The sequence below is a fragment of the Xenopus laevis genome, chromosome 1L (assembly GCF_017654675.1).
Source record: "Xenopus laevis strain J_2021 chromosome 1L, Xenopus_laevis_v10.1, whole genome shotgun sequence".
In the NCBI taxonomy this organism is placed as follows: Eukaryota; Metazoa; Chordata; class Amphibia; order Anura; family Pipidae; genus Xenopus; species Xenopus laevis.
In genome coordinates, this window is record NC_054371.1 from 145,125,154 (window position 1) to 145,146,302 (window position 21,149).

The following is a 21,149-nucleotide window of genomic DNA, read 5'->3' on the forward strand; positions in this document are numbered from 1 at the left end:
CATTTTTATTCAAGGCAGTGTAGCACGAGGCATGTGAATACTTTCTGTTTTAGGGTTTCACTGTATTTAGTGTAGACTTAATGATGTTTTGGTTACTTTTAGCCTACCTCAGCCGAATTTCTCTGGTCCTTCTACTTGCCAGTTAGAATGGTTAAATTATCTGTCCTATAGGCATAATGAAGGATTAGAATTATTGAATATTTGGTATATTTAGTGACTTTGATTTGCTTTTGTTACTCACAGCATCCATCAGCAGGATAAAGGACTATTGGAAGGATTAGGTACCTGAGTCTTCAGATCTTTCAGAATATTAAACAGTTATTAATAAATAAATAAATATGAATGTTGCTGTTTGCTGGAGCTGTCTCCAAATGCATGGTGCGCTGTGCACTGCACAGATTAAGAATTTCAGAGCAGTAACGTAACTAGGTGGGGTCGGCCGTGCAGCCAGACCCACCCCCTCCATGCTGATTTTCTTTGCGGCCGCAGCCGGCTACAGTGGGGCACGATCTGCCTGGGGGGGGTCTGCGGGGGTGCGGACGCTAGTCCAACCCCACCCCTTCTCCCCCGGTAGTTACGCCACTGTTTCAGAGCCAATATGTAGTTGCAGTAGTTAGCATTGCTGCTTTGCAGGGCTGGAGTCCTAAGTTTGATCCAGCCAGGGCACTGCTTCATTCCCACAGAGACTGATGTGAATGATGAGAAAACTAATATAATAGAGAGATTTTTGTACTTACCGTTAAATCTTTTTCTCTTGTCCTATATTGGGGGACACAGGCACCATGGGGATGAAGATCCTGCAGCAGGAGATTGGACACTAAATTGTTAAAAGTTGACTCCTCCTCCTCCTGCTCTGGGTTTCATCCCCTGTCTCCTCCTAACAACCTCAGTTTCGAACCGAAGAAGGAGCATCATGACCCAAAACAGAAGAGGAAGTTGAGAACCCCTTAAACTGAAAAACTATATCAAAATATCAAAAAACAGCCCGATTTTCAAACTATAATAACCTGTATATAACATTAGTCAGTGAACAGTGTCAGAACAGGGAGGGAAGGCCTGTGTCCCCCAATATAGGACAAGAGAAAAAGATTTAACGGTAAGTACAAAAATCTCTCTTTCTCTTGCCTAATTGGGGGACACAGGCACCATGGGGATGTCCCAAAGCAACCCAGAGGGCGGGACACTGCTTACCCCAAAAGGCGTTTAACTAATGACAGTCTGCAACACCTTCCTCCCGAAGCTGGCTTCGGCTGAAGCTAGTGTGTGTAGCCTGTAGAAGCGCGTGAATGTATGAAGGGACGTCCAGGTGGCCGCTCTGCAAACTTGTTCCACCGAAGCTTGGTGACGGACCGCCCAAGACGTGCTGAGAGAGCGAGTGGAGTGAGCTCTCACCTTAAGCGGAGGTGGCTTCCCCTTCAGGGCATAGGCCCGAGTGATCGTATTACGGATCCACTTAGCGATCGTCGTCTTGGCTGCCTTGGAACCGCATTTAGGTCCTGCCGGAATGATAAAGAGAGCATCCGTCTTCCTAACAGTCTTGGTGGCCTGTAAGTATGAAGAGATAGCGCGAACCACGTCCAGAGTGTGCAGTTTACGCTCAACAGGATTCTTGGGATCCGGACATAGGGAAGGAACAACGATATCTTGGTTCAGGTGGAATTCAGAAACGACTTTAGGTAGAAAGTCCGGAGTAGGTCTGAGCACCACCTTGTCCTTATGTATGATGGTGAATGGTTGCTGACAGGAAAGCGCCGCCAGTTCAGACACCCTCCTAGCCGAAGTGACGGCCAAGAGGAAAACCACCTTTTCAGTCAGTGTAGAGAGAGGTAAAGAATCAATGGGTTCATAGGGATCCTCCTGAAGAACAGAGAGAACTAGGTTAAGATCCCAGGGAGGTACAGGACAACGATACGGAGGCACCATCCTCATAGCGCCTTGAAGGAAAGTTTTGATATGACTCCTGAGTGCAAGTCGCCTTTGGAGTAGGACAGACAGAGCTGAAACTTGAACCTTCAGCGAACTAACCGCCAGACCCTTGGATAACCCTTCCTGTAGGAAAGAGAGGACGTCAGATTCTTTAGCCGTCTGAGGATCCGATCCTCTGTCTTCAGACCACAGGATGAATGTCTTCCACACTCTGTGGTAGGCTTTTGCCGAAACAGGCTTCCGTGCTCGAAGCATAGTGGGTAGGGCCGCGGCAGGAGCTCCAGCTCGTCTGAGAACTAGGGCCTCAAGAGCCACGCCGTTAAAGCCCACTGATGAGAACTCGGGTGAGCGATGGGACCCTGAGTGAGGAGATCTTCCCGCTGAGGCAGATGAAATGGTTCGCCCGACGCCAGCTGTACCAGGTCCGCGAACCACGCTCTCCTTGGCCAGAACGGCGCCACCAGAATTGTTTGAGTTCCTTCTCTTTTTATCTTCTTGATGACCTTTGGCAGCAGTGCCAGAGGTGGGAATATGTACGCCATGGAGAATTGCCAAGGGATCACTAGAGCGTCTACTGCGTAAGCCAGAGGATCTAGGCTTCTTGCCACGAAGTGTTGGACCTTCCGATTGCTTCGGGACGCCATCAGGTCGATGTCTGGAAGTCCCCATCTCTCCACTAAGAGTTGGAACACGTCCGGATGAAGGCTCCACTCCCCGTGATCTATCGTTTCTCTGCTCAGATAGTCCGCTATCCAATTGTCGACCCCCGGAATGTGGACCGCCGATAGAGCAGGAACGTTGTGTTCCGCCCAGTCTAGGATGCTGCTTGCTTCCTGAAGGGCCGCTTGGCTTCTTGTGCCGCCCTGATGGTTTATATACGCAACTGCGGTTACATTGTCGGATTGTATCCGTACTGCTCGACCTCGGAGCCTGCGAGTCAGGTTCTCTAGGGAGTATCGGATCGCCCTCAATTCCAGAAGATTGATGGGAAGTTTCTGCTCTTCTTGGTCCCAAAGGCCCTGGACCGTCGTTTGCTCTAGTACGCCTCCCCAACCCCGTAGGCTGGCGTCCGTCGTGAGAATAGTCCAGTGGTGTGGAGGAAATGGCTTTCCGTCTACTGTGCGATGTGGTTGAAGCCACCAGTCGAGGGAGAGTTTTACACTGTGCGGAAGGACTATTCGGCGATCGAGATCCGTCCGATCCCTCCTCTGCTGAAGGAGGATGGCATGTTGAAGGGGTCTGGTATGGAATTGAGCGTATGGAATCGATGGGAAAGCTGCTACCATCGTTCCGAGAGCTCTCATGGCCACACGCAGTGAGACCGTGGGAGCCGTCCGGATGGTCTGGATTCTGTCCTGCAGGGTGCATGCTTTGTCCCGTGGGAGGAGGGCCCTCCCCTGCTTTGAGTCCAAGATCAGACCCAAGTATTCTATTGTCTGTGTCGGAATTAGTAAGGACTTGTTGAAGTTGATCATCCACCCTAAGTTGGTCAGGGTGTGTAGGACCTGGGCAGTGTGGCGATGAGCTGCGGCTGCTGATGGGCCCTTTACGAGAAGATCGTCCAAATATGGAATGACCGGTATTCCTTTGAGTCTCAACTCCTCTAGTGCTGCCGCCATTACCTTGGTGAAGGTGCGAGGAGCCGATGAGAGACCGAAGGGAAGGGCTACAAATTGCCAGTGCTGACCGTCGACGAAGAATCTGAGGAACCGGTGGTGAGCTGGGTGGATGGGTATGTGGAGGTAGGCTTCTTTGATGTCTATTACTGACATGAATTCGCCGTCTTCCATAGCCGCCAAAACTGATTGGATTGACTCCATCTTGAAGCGACATTTGCGAACAAAGGGGTTGAGGTCTTTGAGGTCCAACACTGGTCTCAGAGACCCATCTTTTTTGGGGACCATGAAAAGGTTGGAGTAGTACCCTCTGCCCTTGTCTGTAGCTGGTACTGGCTGTATAGTCCCGGCCTTGGCAAGGTCGTGTACGACCGAGAGAAACTTGGCTTTGTTGAGTCTTAGACTGGGCAACCTTGAAATGAAGAATCTGTGGGGTGGTCTTTGCGTAAAGTCTATCAATAGTCCCTGTGAAACCACCTGAAGGACCCAGAGGTCCCGTACTTGTCTTTGCCACACCTCCCGAAAGAATTTGAGTCGGCCTCCTAGTGGGATCCTTTCGGGGGTGGGCACCCCTTCATGCTGAGCTGGACTTGTCCTGGGAGGGCTTAGTTGTAGACTTGTTGGAAGACCAGCTGGGTCTTGGCTTGCCCTGATAGCGGGAACGGAAATTCGCTTTGCATTGTGTGCAGGCCAAAAAAGAAATTTGGGTATGGGAGCGAGTAAGAGCTGAGGACTTGGAGGCCCTGGGCTCTTCTGTTTTGTCTGCCATAATGCTCCTTGTATTGAAAATAAACGATTTTTTTTTTTTTTTTTTTTTGAGACAGGGGTCCCCAGTCAAGAGAGGGGGGAATGGCAGAGCGGTCTTTCTGGCTTGAAAGGGCCTGTGGAGACAGAATAGGTATATGGGATAAGAGACCCTGAACCTAAGGCCATAAGCAGTAAAAAACAGGTACTTGCCTGACAAGGCGAATGCAGAGAGACAAGGACTTTACCAAGGTCTTTGGCTGCTCAAATCAGTGGAAACCTGTGCATTCACAGTACTGTAGGAGGTACTCTACTGCCTGCGCTCCAGCATATACACCTGGAAGCTCCGTGCCTGTCCCTGGTAAGCGCTGAAGAGGTTCCCTGCAGGGACCTGTAGAGAGCAGGTGAATCGCTCCGTGTGCCGCGTGAAGTGAGAGGCGCAAAGAAAATGGCGCGTCCTACAGTAACGCTGGGCGGAAGCGGAAGTGCGTTCCAGCGTGGAACGCAAGAAGCCGCGCGCGTAAGAGATGGCGGGAGGAACCGTTGGGTGAGGGAGGGGAGGACCCGGACCGAAACAGTGCACCAAAACAGGGGTAAGAGAACCAGGGAGAGAGTGGCAACGCTGAGGGGTTAAGGTGGAGTGAAACAATTAGTTCATACTCACAAGAATACCAGCTGGTCCACGCCCTTTTGTAGAATCTCCCTATAGAATTTACAAATAAAAATATATATGAACAAACACATATATCTGTATTTGCAGTATACCTACCAAACACAGAATAGTGTGTTAAGCGCTGCTGCAGACCTCCGAAGAGCGGGAAGCAGCGCAGGGAGATAGGAGCAAGCCTGCAGACCTCCGTAGAGCGGGAAGGCTGTAGGGCAAGGTGGTATAGCTGGAGAGGCTCTTGAAAGGATCAGTGGCCCCTAATGTGGCATGATCGTAACACGTAGTCTGATCAATTGCTCCAGCCACAGGATAAACATGTCTTCTCCTTCTGAGGACACTAAACGAAACTGAGGTTGTTAGGAGGAGACAGGGGATGAAACCCAGAGCAGGAGGAGGAGGAGTCAACTTTTAACAATTTAGTGTCCAATCTCCTGCTGCAGGATCTTCATCCCCATGGTGCCTGTGTCCCCCAATTAGGCAAGAGAAAAAGGGATAGCAATCAGGGAGTGACCCTTATTTGAAGCTGAAAATGTAGTGACAAAGACAAATTAAAAACAATAAAATGAGTAATTGAAAAGCTCATAAAAATTGTTAATTCTATAACATATTAAACATAACCAAATGTTTGAACTGTAGCAATAGTAAATTCTAGTGCTGCACAGCCAAGCTCTCTCTTTCAGCCCACAGACAACTGTCCCATCAAATTCAACCCTTCTGTTTGTATTCCATGTGAACCTTACTCTATAGAGTTACAAGTAAGACACTATCCATATGGCAGGGTAGCAGACTTCATCAAGACAAAAAACCCAAAACATTATAGTTGCAGGTGAAGCAGCAGAGCTGATAGAGATTGGCCATTCTCACAGTGTGGTTCATACATATACAGAATGAGTAGGGTAACATTTCTATTACTTTTTGGCACATATTTAAATTTTTATTGCACAGAATGGACCTGCAAATCCATCTCCTTGCTAATCACTGGGTCTGCCTTAGATTACAGAAAATTTATTTTTTACAGCAAATTTGTTCTTAGAAAATAGTACCCCTTCTTTAGTTGATAGTTCTACTTGTGATATTATTGCTACTGATATTCAGTTTCTTTTCACTTCTTGTGGATTCTTGCTGTATCTGTGCCCTTAGGGCAGTGAATAATAGTTCACGCTACTTTCCCAGCTTTCCATAAGTAAAAAATAAAACAGAAATGGATTCTTTTATTATTGCATCTAGCAATATGAATAATTACTTTTAAATGAAGACCCACTTCCAGTATGACAGGAAGGCTATTACTGTATTAAGTCATTTTTATGCTGTTGTTACTCTGTAATGCATCTGACATGGCTCATAACATCCAGATGTATCAATAGCATCATATCCATTACATTATTCAGATTAAGGGATTTGGGTTGTTTTTAAGGGCATTAGATTCCGTGAGAAAAAGCATCAAATAATTGTGTTTTTACAGAAGATGTTAAATCCATCGCAGCTGAGACACGTAATATACAGAATGGTACAAGATTTACAGTTGCCATAGTAAAAATGATTATAGTTATTTGTGCTTATTTCCATATTTGTATTCACACTGGGCCATACATAAAAGAGAATAGTTTTAATGTATTACATTACCAGGACCAGAACCAGGATTCAGTATGAGATTCGGCAATAGCTATTGTTGCCGCCCAGTTGGTAATTCAGTAGTCTAGCCAGTAAATAGCCAGCTGGGGCCGGTATTAAATGTATAATTCCCCCTCTATCGTTAAAGGGGATGTAAAGGCAAAAAAAAAATCCCATTCTTACTTTCTTTAATGAAAAATAAACCTATCTCCAATATACTTCAATCTACCGTTTTTATAAGAAACCTGACTGTTTGCTGTGAAATTCCCCCTTTATTTACTTGCACTGACTGATGCCAATAGGAAAATTCAGACAGTCCCTAACTGCACTGCAGGGAAAGAATCATACTTTCAAACAGCAAGGGGGAGCCCCCCTACCTTACTTCCCAGAACTCGAGCAGCTGTCTTTGTTTCCATGTAGAGGAGCCAGCGTCCGTGTAGTAATTCGTATCCCAGTTCAGTCTGCATATTCTGATTATTAATCAATCTTGCTGTATCAGCTTCTATTGCAGATATTATTTGACGTGCTGTTTTGATAATGTATGACGATCCCTAAGCTAAACCTCCAAACTGAAACCCAGACCACACTGAGCATATGCATGGTCTTGCAAAGATGTTTAAAGGAACAGTAACATCAAAAAATGTAATTGTTTTAAAGTAATACAGTGTTACCCTGCACTGGTAAAACTGCTGTGTTTGCTTCAGAAATACTACTATAGTTCATTTAAACAAGCTGCTATTTAGCAATGGGGGCAGCCATTCAAAGAAGAAAAGGCTCAGGTTACACAGCAGATAGCAGAAAAGCTCTGTAGAACATAATGTTATCTGCTATCCACTATTTAACCTGTGCCATATAGCCTTTTTTCAATTTCTACCATTGCTACACAGCAGCTTGTTTAGGTGAACTATAGTAGTGTTTCTGAAGCAAATGCATCAGTTTTACCAGTGCAGGGCAACAGTACATGATATTTTCATTACTTTAAAACACTTTCATTTTTTGGTGTTACTGTTCCTTCAACAAAGTTACAAGATGACAGCCCCCTGCGGCCAACTTTTAAAACATAAATCATTTGTTTAATTAGGCTCCTGGTGCAGTAAGTTTATGTTTAGTATACAAAAAGCAGCATTTGTAGCATTATTCTATTTTAGACTAGTTCCCCTTTAAGTTTTTCTGCCACAGCTCCCACTTTTAAGTACTCTGACCTTCTTTTCATAACGAGCACCTCTCCACCTGGACCCACTTCTTGCCCCCGATCTGTCTACTCCCCAAACTTGTGCTGTCATTGGTAAGTTTAAGGTGATAATGTGACATCCATAGCACTGTCAGGATATGGATTTAGCCAGTGGTGTAACTACCGGGGGAACAGGGGGTGCAATTGCACCAGGGTCCGCTCCCCTCGGGGCCTGCCGGAGATCACGCTGCAGTGAAGTAGTCCCACTGAAAATCACGGCGGTAAGTAATCCGTGCGTCTAGAGGGGTAATCCGTGCGTCTAGAGGGATGGGGGAGGGGCCCGGGTGCACATCCTGCGCCCAGCACGGAAGTCTCAAAACCTTCAACTGATACCTTGAAGTCTTTCAAATTCTGGACAACTAAATGTCACCTATTTTTACAGATCTTTTGGGATTTTGGGATTTTTACTCAAATTTGAAAAACAATTAAGGTTCAACTTCAGTTTGATATTCAGCCAAATCTTGGGTAGAGTATGCAGTATTTGGAAAAATCCAAAAGTAATGAATTCTTTGCTTTAAGCTGGCAATAGAGGTTGAGATTTTTAAAAGATCAGATCCTGATCGTGAGACCACGATCTTCTCAGAACGATCGTACAATCGTACGAATTGACCATCAACTAAAAAGACCAATTTGCCAGGAAAACAAAGGGGAGCTGCCTGATTGGCCCTGCAAACATAGAATGTCTGAGTAACTGATAACTTCAAATGCGCCATTCCTTAAAAAAAAAAAAAAAGCACAAATGCTGCACTAAATGGAAGAAAACGGTAGCACTCCCAAGTCCAGGTATTTGTAGTACTGTGGTCACAATGCAATAATGGTTGGCAGTCAATGGAAGCTGGGAGAATTGGGTCAGCACATTATGAGAGCAGCTGCATGTTTTCATTTATATTGTTTTTTATTCCTATCTCAGACTCCTACACTGTCCCATTGCTTTTCATTCAGTAGAGCTCAGGAAATATGGTACTGAAGGGTTGTGTTGTGGTGTTACGCTAATGGAAAATTTCACAAATGGCTGTAGTGATAGGAGTCAATCAGTCTCTGGGAAGCATTCTTCACATTAGATTCAATGGAGTTAAAACCATTACCTTCAGCAATACCAGTCTGCACAGTATCCTGCTCCATCTCATGTGACAAGCATCCCATTTATTCCTTTAAATAATTAAATAGTTGCAGCATTTATAAGCCGAGTTCTCTCAGAGTAGATTTTCTTTTTCTGTCAAGAGACAGCAATGACTTTCAACTTCTCGTAACAATTTCTTAGCAGATGTATTTCTACCCCTCCCTGTCCATTACTTACCATACCGTTTACTGATATTATTGCTCAAAGACAGGCTTAGGTTAGACAAATAAGCACTGTAAATAGCAGTAACAAATTATACGAGCAAGACTGATGGGCCAGCATTACATGGGAGGCATTTGTTGTGTGCTGGGTGCCACTAGCTGTTGAGTATTATTATCAAGCTGCAGTTATGTGGCTGCTGCAGGTTGTTATAGGCTGCCAAACATCATATGAAATCCCAAGTAGCCCTTTGCTTGTTTGACTCCAACATGGTAGACAAGGCTCAAGCGTTGCTGGGAAGTTCATGACAGCAGAATGTCTCAGTCAGCCAAAACACATTTACAGTATGTGCCTGGCTACAATAAAAGCTGTGATCACAGCTTATTTGGCTTTTGCTATAAAAAAAAAGACCACTATTTGACTGTGACTTACCGTACTTGCATTTGCAGCCGACCCTGCTCCCTGAACGTACACTGCCAATCGGTTGGCAGAATAATATTACTGAAAGCTAAAAACATTCTTCTTGCACACAGACATGTGTGTTGAAATGCTGACATTTGTTTCACTGCTAGGAGGCACAGAGTTTAAGAAATGTTATTTTGTGGTTGTGCAGAGCATACAAACAAAATCAGAGAAATGTATCAGCCTTGCTGCTTGCCCCATGGAACCCCCTACATCAAATAAAGCTTGGTGCATGTTCAGCACAGTAATCACCAAAGAAGTTTTTTACTGTGTATGCCCCCCCCCTCCCCAGGGCAACATAGGGATACTAGGAGCAGACAGTAACACGGTGGCAGTGCTCTCTAAGCCAAAGTACCTAGTCAGAGGAAGAGGGACAGAGGGGGAAATGATGACCATCCACACATGACCTGCTGGCAAATTGTTGTGCCAGCCTGAACCCACCTGATCCATAGCTGAACCAAGAGCCTATGATTAAGTATCCTATAGAGACGAAACGCGTTACGCTGTATCCTAGTGCACTGAAATAAAAATACTTTTTAATTGACAAGTCTGCCTGGAAGATTGGTCTTTAGAATTGCCTGCTTATTTTTTCTACATGGACCCCTTCTCCAAATTGGTGAGTTTTTACTTTGAGACCTGAGAATTATACTGCAAATCATTACCTATTACCGTTTATGTAATAGCTGAATCAACACTAATACAAATATTGATTGATACATAAGGTAATGAGAGACCTCACTTTAAGGTACAGTGTATTTTAGAGTTGTTGTTATTACATGGTAGAATTCGTAATTGTGAATAATATTTAACAAAAGTAAGGAACTTGTTAAGGAACACAGCAAATCAATATACAGTCAGATTTATAATATAAATGTGGATCCCTGTGGAACACTGTACATTATAAAGTAATTTATATCAAGGAAGTTTTCCTACCTTAAAGAGATACTGACACCTGAAATTAAACTCTTTTTTTACATATATCATAATATTGCCTTTGAAAGCAAAGTATAACTTTGCCTTAAAGTATTTGCACAATGCTTTAAGCATGTCTGATGCCCCATGTTCCTGTATGAGGGGGCTGCCATATTTGTGCAGCAGGAGTCCGTTAGCATTAGAAACTTTAACTGACAGGCTGAGATGGGACAGTCAGGTTGGCAAAACAGTCAGGTTTAGAAACTTCAACTAAAAATTACATACAAAAACAAACTTCTCAGCAAAAAATAATTAACATGACCTATATGTAACTTTTAATGTACATTCATATTTCAAAAAGTAGTTTTTTAGTGTCAGTATCACTTTAAAGGAGGAGGAAATGCTAAAACTAAGTAAGCTTTATCAAAAAGGTCTATAGAAATACACCAGTAATGTTGCTCTGAGTACTCTGTCAAAAGAATCACAGTGTTTCTTTGATTCTATTGTATATCTATGGGCTTCTGTATCATACTTCCTGTTTTCAGCATAAACCTCCAGGGCTGTGGCTTGAGCATGCTCAGTTTGCTCCTCTTTCTTTCTTTCTCCCCCTCCCTTTTCCCCCTCCCTCCTCCCCTCTCTGCTGTAATCTGAGCCCAGAGCTATGAGTGAGCAGGGAGAGACTCAAGCAGGAATTGATGTCACACCAAGCTAATATGGCAGCTGCTACCCTAAAAAAACAGAGAAAGAGTTTCTATAGCTGTTTACTCAGGTATGGTAAAGCATTCTGCAGAATAAATATCGTTTTATAGCTTGCACTATTGCGGCTAATCTATTGGCAATAAACTGCTTTGGTAACTTTCTTCTCCTTTAATAGTGCAGCCAGATGTGATAAGTAAACCAACTTGGGCAACACACTGACCTTGCAAGGTTACACTTTTATTGCTATTGATATTTTTTCCCTTATCTGTTTAAGTCCTTTCCAATTCATTGTCCATTCTTTCATTCAAACAAACATTTGGTTAATAGGGTAAATGGACCTTAACAACTGCTGTACAAAAAACTAAAACACACAAAAAAGGAAAAATGAAGACCAATTACAAATTGTCTCAGACTAACAAAGTCTACATCATACTAAAGCTCCTCATAGACGCAAAGATTTCTCTTGCGGTTAGTGGGATTCGAACAATCGTTCATCTTGCGATTTTTTGTCCGACATCTGTCCGAAAATTGATCGGCCAGGTTAAAAAATCTTTATCGGTCCCAGTGCAATCTATCTATGTTTGCAGGGACAAGCAGGCAGCTCCCCTTTGTTTTCCTGGCAAATGGTCTTTTTAGTTGATGGACAATTTGTACGATCGTTTTGAGATAATCGTGGTCTCACGATGACGATCAGATCTTTTAAAAATCTTTACATCTATGGCCATCTTAAAAGTTAATTCAAAGGTGAACTACAATTTTTAAGATTGTGGGGATAGGGGAAGCCCTAGATGAGGGGATTGAAGACTGCATCAATGAACCAACGGGAATTTTAAGACTGCCTGATCGACATCTGCCTAGTTTTCAGCCAGATGACGATTTTGGAAGCCCATCAGAGGACCCCAAACACCAATAAATGCCAACTTGTCACCCATAGGAAATCTGTGCTCGATCCGCAGGTTTGAAGGAGTTTCCGGGAGATTTACTGTTTGATCAGTAAATGCTACCTGCTGCTAGGTTGCTTTGGATCACTAGACCAACATATTTATCATATCATATCTTATCATATTTAGTTATTATTCAGGTCTTCCTTTTTATGGAATGTCAAGAGCTGAGCAGTATCTGCTGGAACAAAAGCATTGCAATGATCACAAACCTCTCCCATTTCCCAAAAGGCCTACTCATATAGTAGCCTCTATACTCCCCCTCCTGTGTTTACATTTCAAATAGTTTTGTTTTTCAACAACAAAAGGCAATGGTTTTCTCAGATGTCTCTAACCTGCACTCAACAGGAATTATTTTGCTTATTGAACTATAACTAGCCAGACTTTTCTTTCTCACATCAACAGAAAAAATGCCATTCAATCTTGCATTGTTTTTCAAGAGACTCTTTGTCCTTTGGGTTTGGGGTAAATGTATCTATAGTCATGCTTCTGCTCTCATTATTGGTCTTGCAGAAAATTGGGTAAAGTGAAACTATTACCTCAAAGTGTTATTTTTCAGCTTTTATATATTATATACTATATTATATATTATTTATATATTATTTAATACAGCTTATCTTTTTATACATGGTACAATGTGTCATACAGGCTTAGTTTATATTGAGCATATTTCTTTTTCACATGGACATTTTAATTCAATTACATAGTTTAAAAGTATCTTGCTATTGTTTGATCTTTGTTCAGATTTTAATCTTATTTTACTACATCTTTTTTCTAATGTTTTGACTTCTTATTATTTCACAACACCTCCAAGTAATTTATAATACACTTAGCAGAGCCATGTTTGTACACCCAAGAGAAAACATATACAGCTGGAATACTGGTGATGGATTTTTGTCTAAAGTTTAAGGCTAGGGCCACACAGGGCTGGAATCAGCTAGCTGTATTTTTCATAAACAGTAGGGTTTAAAAGAGTTCATCATTATCGACTGTGTTTATTTCATAATGAGCCCTTTCCTCTACTCTACCAGAGTTTTGTCATCTGGATGCTTTGTCATTTTTATTTAGCTAGGATACTTATCTGGATTTGCTTATCTCAGAAAGTAAAGGGCTGCTTTTCTGTTTCCATATCTCTGGAAATGTCTCACTCATGCAGGAGACTCATGCTTATTCATTGTAAGAGAAAAAATAAAGGTCATCTTATTTGAGCATGCAGTCCAAAAAAAAACATTTGTAAAAGGCTCATTTCTAGCCCTGAAGCTGGTCATGCATGAAAGATTTGCGTATTTCTCCAGGTTGCCAAAGTGCTCAATCGTTCTATCTGATCATTTGGCCTTTTAGCCAAGGGACTTAGGAGGTCTGTTGACCTCTTTTACCCACAGACCACGTATATACTCGAATACATTCCTCAATATCTGGGAATAATTCTCCTCGGCAAACCAGTGTCTGCTTAAACTCCAGTCAGATATCAGTGGTGAAGGCCACAGTCGGTTACTAGGTTGCCAAATCAAGAATGTTTAGCAGACTTTAGTCTGCCTTTGTATGGCCATCTTAATAATTTAAGTGGCCACAACACATAGGGGTTTATTTACTAAACCTCGATTTATTGTGGTTAGGGGTTTTCAAATTGTTTTTTAAAAATTTTTCAAAATGTATTATACCCTGATGCTGCAAGAAGCCGAATTAGAAAACCTGGCGTCTGAAACCTGTCGAGGTCATGTATAAGTCAATGGCAGATTACTCTATCCCAATTAGAAGATATTGTAGTCTGCACTGGGTTTAGCCCGATAATCCAAAAAATTCAGGGTTTTTGGCCGATAATTTTTTTCTCGACAATTCTTTTTCAAGTTATTTTATTGATAAATTAAATAAAATCGGGATTTGGTCATGCGTTGTTTAGTAAAAAAATTAGACACATTTGGGTTTTAGTAAATAACCCCATAGTGTATTTGCTAATAATGACAATCTTTATAGAATCGTAAAATAATAACCCTGGGTGTCTCTCAGCATTTCTGAAAAAAATGGCAATTTTAAAAGTCCTGGTACTCTCATTACATCTGAAGCACTGTAGGGTAGGTTCCTGGTATGTATGCTGGAAATATATAGCAATTTTACACAACATGAATTGCTCCCCCCCAGGTGGCTCCAGCCCTCCTTAAATAAGAAAGTTTTTGGTGATATACAATACATATACTATTCAAAAGTTTGTATGTTCCATAGTAGTGTGTTTCCCAACACAACAAGCACAAGTAATTTGCTGTAAAAGTGTGACTTTTAGGTGTGTCTTGCCTCAAGCATTAAATCTCTACAGCTCCTGTAACCATTCTTTCATGCGCTGTCCATATGCTCTCATAGGTTCAACATGGTAGCCCAGTGGTTTATGTTACTACTTTGCAGCACTAAGTGTCCTAGGTTTGCACCCAACCATCCCACAACAAGCACAAGTAATTTGCTATAGAAGTGTGACTTTTAGGTGTGTCTTGCCTCAAGCTTTAAATCTCTACAGCTCCTGTGATCATTCTTTTCATGTGCTGTCCATATGTTCTCATAGGTTCAACATAGAAGCCCAGTGGTTTATATTACTACCTTGCAGCACTAAGGGGCCTTGGTTTGCATCCAACCATCCCACTGTGTGTGAGGGTTTCTTTCCAAAAGTCAAAAACATACAGGAAGGTAAACTGGCTTCTGATAAAAAATACTACTAAAACAACCTAGTACATGTGTGAATGGGACCTTAGATTGTCAACTCCTCTGGGCACAACACCCAAACTTTTCCCCAACGCTTGGCTCCCCCCACTGCACGTGCCACATATATATTTTTTAAATTCTGAACCCATTAGCACTGTGTATTTATTTATTTGCCAATGCGCACAGTCCTATTGGCTACCCCAGAAAATTTCTCTAATTAGGCTGGAACGTAATGATAATTTATTCACGAGTCAGCTTCTATGGGGTATATTTATGAAAGAGTGAAGTTCGAGATCACCTCAGTCCGCTAGAGTGAAATACCGCCTCTCTCCATTCATTTCTATGCCATTTTTAAAGGCGTATTTATCAAAGGATGAAAGTGAAAGTTCACCATTTCATAAATACGCCCTTAAAAATCCCATAGAAATGAATGGAGAGAGGCGGTATTTCACTCTAGTGGACTGTGCCTATCTCTAACTTCACTCTTTCATAAATATACCCCTATGTGTTTTTGGAGTGTGTGAGGTAACTTGGGGAGAACATCGCCTTGCTCATGGGCAGATCTTAATGAAGGCTTGGGGAGGCTAAGCCTCCCCAAACCAAAATCCAGTGCAAAATCACCTAAACTTGTCTGTAATGGTACGTTTCTGTTGAAGACTTGCCTGCCCTGTATTGCAGGTTAGAGCGATAAGAGAAGCGAGCACAACGAGAAGAAGGTTTTTCTTGTCACCTGTCTGTCACCTAAACCCCACCCCATGGCTGTAGTACATTACTAAGATCTTACCTTATCTTCTCTGTCTGTAGCTCTGAGCTCCTTCCCTGTGAAAGCTCAGCCTGCCCAGTGGGGGAGGAGCTACAGGCAAGAGCAGCAGATCAGTAAACTAGTGCAGGCAGAGTAAGTTGTGTCATGTTACAAGCTTTGTTATACATATAATATTTCTTAATTTTACTATTTGTTTTAATGATTAATAGTATTAAATCTACTGAAAACAATAGAGGGAAAGCTGTTTGAATCAAGTGATCAGAAGTTAAATATGAGCACATTGCATCTGCAGACAGTGGAGCTGTTGGGTGGCATTAATAAAACATGTTGCTGAATGAATAGCAATGGGGCTAAACATTTTAATGGTGCTGGGAGTATATGGTTTATCTCCTATGGCACTTAAGGGGTTTACTCATTCTCTGCTAAAGTTATGGCAATCGGTAAATACAAGGGGTTTGGGGCCATAGATGAAGCTGTTGGCTAATGTGGTAAAGGTGTAGTTGCCCTAAGGGATTCATTCGTCTTGCAAAAGTGTTTTGGACTATTGCAGTGTACAGCTGAAACTGTTGGGAACCCTGTGGTGCTTCAGGAGTCCATCTTGATATGTCACCAGATAATATTTAGAGGGAGCTGAGAGCAGAGGAACTGGATGATAGAGGGGTTCATTTTGTCTTTACTGCCTCTCAGTGGTTTCCAGGTTGTGTGTGCAGCAACATTAATATGTCTAAGGAGCACTACCTAAAGGGCTGCTTTTACTTGTGTTAATTTAAACGGGCAGCTCAGTCCTAGCTAGATATAAAGGAGAAGGAAACCCCCTGGGCGCAAACCCCCCCTCCCCTGTGTTGCCCGTCCCCCCTCCTCCCCCCTGGCCTACGTGTCCACCTGGGCAAATGTCCCTAACTTGTTACTCACCCCTCTGCGCAGGTCCTGTCCACGGAGTTCACAGTCGCCATCTTCTCCCACGCGCGTCTTCTTCCTGCTTTGACCGGCGTCTTCTGGCGCATGCGCAATAGGAACATTTACCGGTATGGCTCTACTGCGCATGCGCCGAATGTCACGAAGTGAAATCGGAAAACTTTGTGACATTCGGCGCATGCGCAGTAGAGCCATACCAGTAAATGTTCCTACTGCGCATGCGCCAGAAGACGCCGGTCAAAGCAGGAAGAAGATGCGCGTGGAAGAAGATGGCGACTGTGAACTCCGTGGACAGGACCTGCGCAGAGGTGTGAGTAACAAGTTAGGGGCATTTGCCCAGGGGGACAGGTAGGGCAGGGGGGAGGGAGGGGGGCAACACAGGGGAGGGGGGAGGGGTTTTGCGCCCAGGGGGTATCCTTCTCCTTTAAGGAGGATAACTAACCTACCAAAAACCTGTTTGACATTTATGTTATATGTTTATCTACCCTGAAGTTGCTGGGCTAAAAGAATACCTATAAACTTCTAAAAATGTATTAAAGGGTTGGTTCACCTTTAAGTTAACGTTTAGTATGTTATAGAATGGTTAATTCTAAGCAACATTTCAATTGGCCTTCATTTTCTATTTCTTATAGTTTTTGAATTATTTTCCTTCTTCTGACTCTTTCCAGCTTTCAAATGGGGGTCACTGACCCCATTTAAAAAAATAGATGCCCTGTAAGGCTACAAATGTATTGTTATTGCTACGTATTATTTATTACTCATCTTTTTTATTCAGGCCTATTCATATTCTAGTCTCTAATTAAATCAATGCATGGTTGCTAGGTACATTTAGATCCTAGCAACCATATAGATTGCTGAAAGTGCAAAATGGCCAGCTGCTGAATAAAGATCTAAATAACTAAAAAAACACAAATAAAAACTGAAAACCAATTGCAAATTGTCTTAAAATGTCACTCTCTATATCATACTAAGTAAAGTTACTTTAGTTTAAGTTAATTTAAAGATAAACAACCCCCTTTAAACCATTTGTATGGGTCAATGTGCCCACAGCAGTAGTGCATAGCCTTTCCAAACAGAAAAATCACGCTCCGCCTATGGCCTTGCTGGTAGTGCCCAGTTCAGAATCAAATTCCCTACCAACTCCAGGAACACTGTGCCACCCTGCAGCAATATATCCAAAGGGCTTTTCCTACAATCTGTATTTATTCAATAAATATTTGAATTGCTCCTACCAGTCCCTAAAGTATTACCTATTGGTTGGATTCTGACAAGCCTTTCCCATTATTATATGGTATATCGAATAGCTACCATTTCATGGATAAAATTGGATGGCACTTTGGGAAAGGGGGATAAGTACTGAAATTAGGTATCTGTTTGGTTTCGCAGGTGTAAAAAAAGCAGGAAAAGCTATTTCAAAGCAATGTACAAGAATATCTCTGCATCTGGTAGCTGTTTCTATTGCTATTAATAGTTCAGTGTTTAAAGGACAACAGGATATATTCTTCTTTGTACATGGAATTTTGCACCTGTTATGTTTAACGAAATTGCTATTGTTAACTTTGCATTTTGCACTTGTCAGACTGGGCCATTATAACCTTTTCCCATAGTCTGTGTGATCAGCATTTAGCAAACAGCACTCTGCGTGATTGCAGCTGCAACAACAATAATATTTCCTCATTTTTCTCTTTCAATGAGCTATCTTGTAGTCTTCAGGTAAATTGTGTCTTTTTTTTTGTTGTTGTTGTTTTAAGCAAGCTTACTCAAAGGCCCATCCATTAGTAATAGACTCATTAAAAATGCACTGTGGTGTCAGTTATTGGTTGAGAGTTGTAGATCCATAGTAACATAATACACTGAATATGCTGGATAATGATCAATGAGTTCAGTGCTGTATTGCTGCCTTGTCCTAATATAGCATAAATATAGCATGGTAGCTTAGACAAAACAAGTTGAAGGTCACATTGTGGTCTTCGGAAAATGAATGCAAATTGTTTTAAACAGAGGACACTGCATAAGACTAGCATGACTAGCAGACTAGCAGACTAGCAGTATCCAGAGAAACGGGATATCTATCTGAATATAGTCTGTTAAAGTCTTTCTTTACATGGTGTGTTCTGATCGAGATATAACCAGAATTATGCTACAGTATGTTCATTAATTATAGGCTGTCGGAAGTTACTGGCTGAAGCTTTACCCTTCTGCTGTATCTGTTAATAGGGTCCCATCTGACTCCTCGTTGCAGTGTCTCATGTATTCTACTGCGCTTGGATGTTTTACAATGCAAAGCCCTTTGCCACAGTGCTATAAAGGAGTGTTTTTGCTTTTGCTCAATAATAATGCTAATCGCGCCTGTTCAAGTGAATCTGAAGTTGCCCTAATTAAGTTTACTAAATGAATAATTGGCTCTTAATTTAACAGAAGGACTTATCTTGGCAGGAATCCTATATACAGCAGCTCAGGATATCTACATATTTAATTGCCATTTTGCATTACGTCTGCTGCTGCTTGTAATTGAAGACTTCTGTTTGGCAGCCTCTCTGGCTGGGCTCAGCAGAGCAAAATGGGTTTATCTGAAGAGAGATAAGAGTTTGCTGGGTGTTGTTTATGGTGAATGTCATCACTGCTAAATGAGCATCAACATCTGCAGATAACTTTTGCCTCCCTTTTGATGCAGAATAATTAAATACGTTTTTGACGGCATTTTTTTTATATATATATATATATATATATATATATATATATATATATAAAGTTCCTGTGGGGCCGCACTCCGCTAAACTGTTTCAAAGTCGGGTGCAAGGTAAAAAAGATTACATACTGTAGAAAAGACCAGCAACACCGATATATTTTGTGCAAAAATTCAAGTGTATTGAAAATGCATGTACAGCCAACGTGACGTTTCGGTCCTCTCAGGGACCTTTCTCAAGACATATATATATAAAATATATAAGATGCATGTGGTGTGGGTCACAGACCAACGGCAAACCCACTAAGCAAACCCATGGCTCGGATATATATTCATTTATAGAAATATGTCAGTAACACAGTGCCCATTGCAGATACACATTTGGGATCGATAGAAGCTGTTTTCCCTGAATCTAGGCTACTACAGCAATAATAAGCTGCGTTCTGAGGATCCTTTATTCTGTTGTATGTGTGACATGTACTAGTTTCGGATATCATTTCTTAGAGCCTGTTAAATCCATCAAGCCGATCATGAGGCAATACATAAGGCAGAATTCTCAATGGGGATGTAGTACCACTACAGTAATAGCTTTCCGGCGCTTGCTTTCAGGTCAGAGATATATACCAGTTTCCACTTTCTACTCAGTGACTATCTGCTTATTGAATCTGTCATGGCTTCCAGGCATTCTGTCTTCCAAATGGAATACAAGATTGGGATGTTTTAATTGAAGGCTCACCCCTCGTAATATTTCTGAAAACTAAAAAAAGGTTAGGTTAGATATCTGTAATTTTTTCCTATAAACCTAAATACATTTCTGTATGCATATTTTTATAAAATAGGGATAATACATAAAAGATAACTTAAATGTCACTAGTTATTGCCTACATTTTAATGTTTTGTCTGTCAAATTATCAGGTCACTACGACTACGTCTTGCGAACCTAATCATAGTACAGGTATGGCACCTGTTATGGAGAATGCTTGGGTCCTGGGGTTTTCCGGATAATGGATCTTTCCGTAATTTGGATCTTCATACCTCATAGTCTACTAGATAATCATGTAAACATTAAATAAACCCAATAAGCTGGTTTTGCTTCCAATGAGGATTAATTATATCTTAGTTTGGATCAAGTACAAGGCACTGTTTTAGTATAACAGGGAAAAGGGAAATTATTTTTGAAAATTTGGATTATTTGGATAAAATGGAGTCTGTGGGAGATGGTCTCTCCATAATTTGTAGATTTCTGGATAACTGGTTTCCAGTGTTTATATGTTTTACAGCTTTAATCTGCCATGAGACTACATATACCTTTCAATTCCTTAGGCTGTTTGAGAATTGTTATTCAACAATTGAAGGACGGCAACTTGTTATTATCATCTAACTTTGTAGGTAACTTCAGTCATCTTGCCAATTTTTACCTAAAATCCTCCACTCATTCTAAGAGCTCTTACAGACGAGCGTTTTTACCTGCGCTCCCCTGTGTTCCGTTTTTCTGCGTTCAGCAGCAGGGGAGCGCAGGAATAGATGCATTACATTTTTTCCAATGGGGCTGTACTCACACAGGCGCGTGTAGGCGCCGAACGCAGGAAAAATGCAGCATGTTGGGTCTCAACCTGCGTTTGGCGCCTACACGCGCCTGTGTGAGTACAGCCCCTTTGTAAATAATGTAATGCGTCTATTCCTGTGCTCTCCTGCGGCTGAACGCAGAAAAACAGAACGCAGGGGAGCGCAGGTAAAAACGCTCATCTGTAAGAGCCCTAACTAAAGCTGCTTTACACAGGACTATAAAATCCTTCCAGATTGAGTCTGCAGCTTATTACCTGTGTATAGGGCCCTTGGGTGGGATATCTGTCGGGCTAGTATGGAAATTCCAGGGCAGTCCTTATCCAGCAGGTCACCATTGGCCCAGTGCATGATATGATATATGATATGGCCGTAAACAAACCAGGTACAGATCCACTTATTTTGAGGCCTTGCCAAATGAGCAGATCTCACTGTGTGTATCTTAA

The 21,149-nt window shown here is 42.1% G+C and overlaps 1 protein-coding gene across 2 annotated transcripts in view; it reads left to right on the plus strand.

Annotated features, from left to right (window-relative positions):
• frmd3.L (FERM domain containing 3 L homeolog) overlaps window positions 1–21,149 on the plus strand; it is a 127,369-nt gene that overhangs the window by 19,696 nt on the left and 86,524 nt on the right. The gene's annotated exons all lie outside the window — the stretch shown is intronic.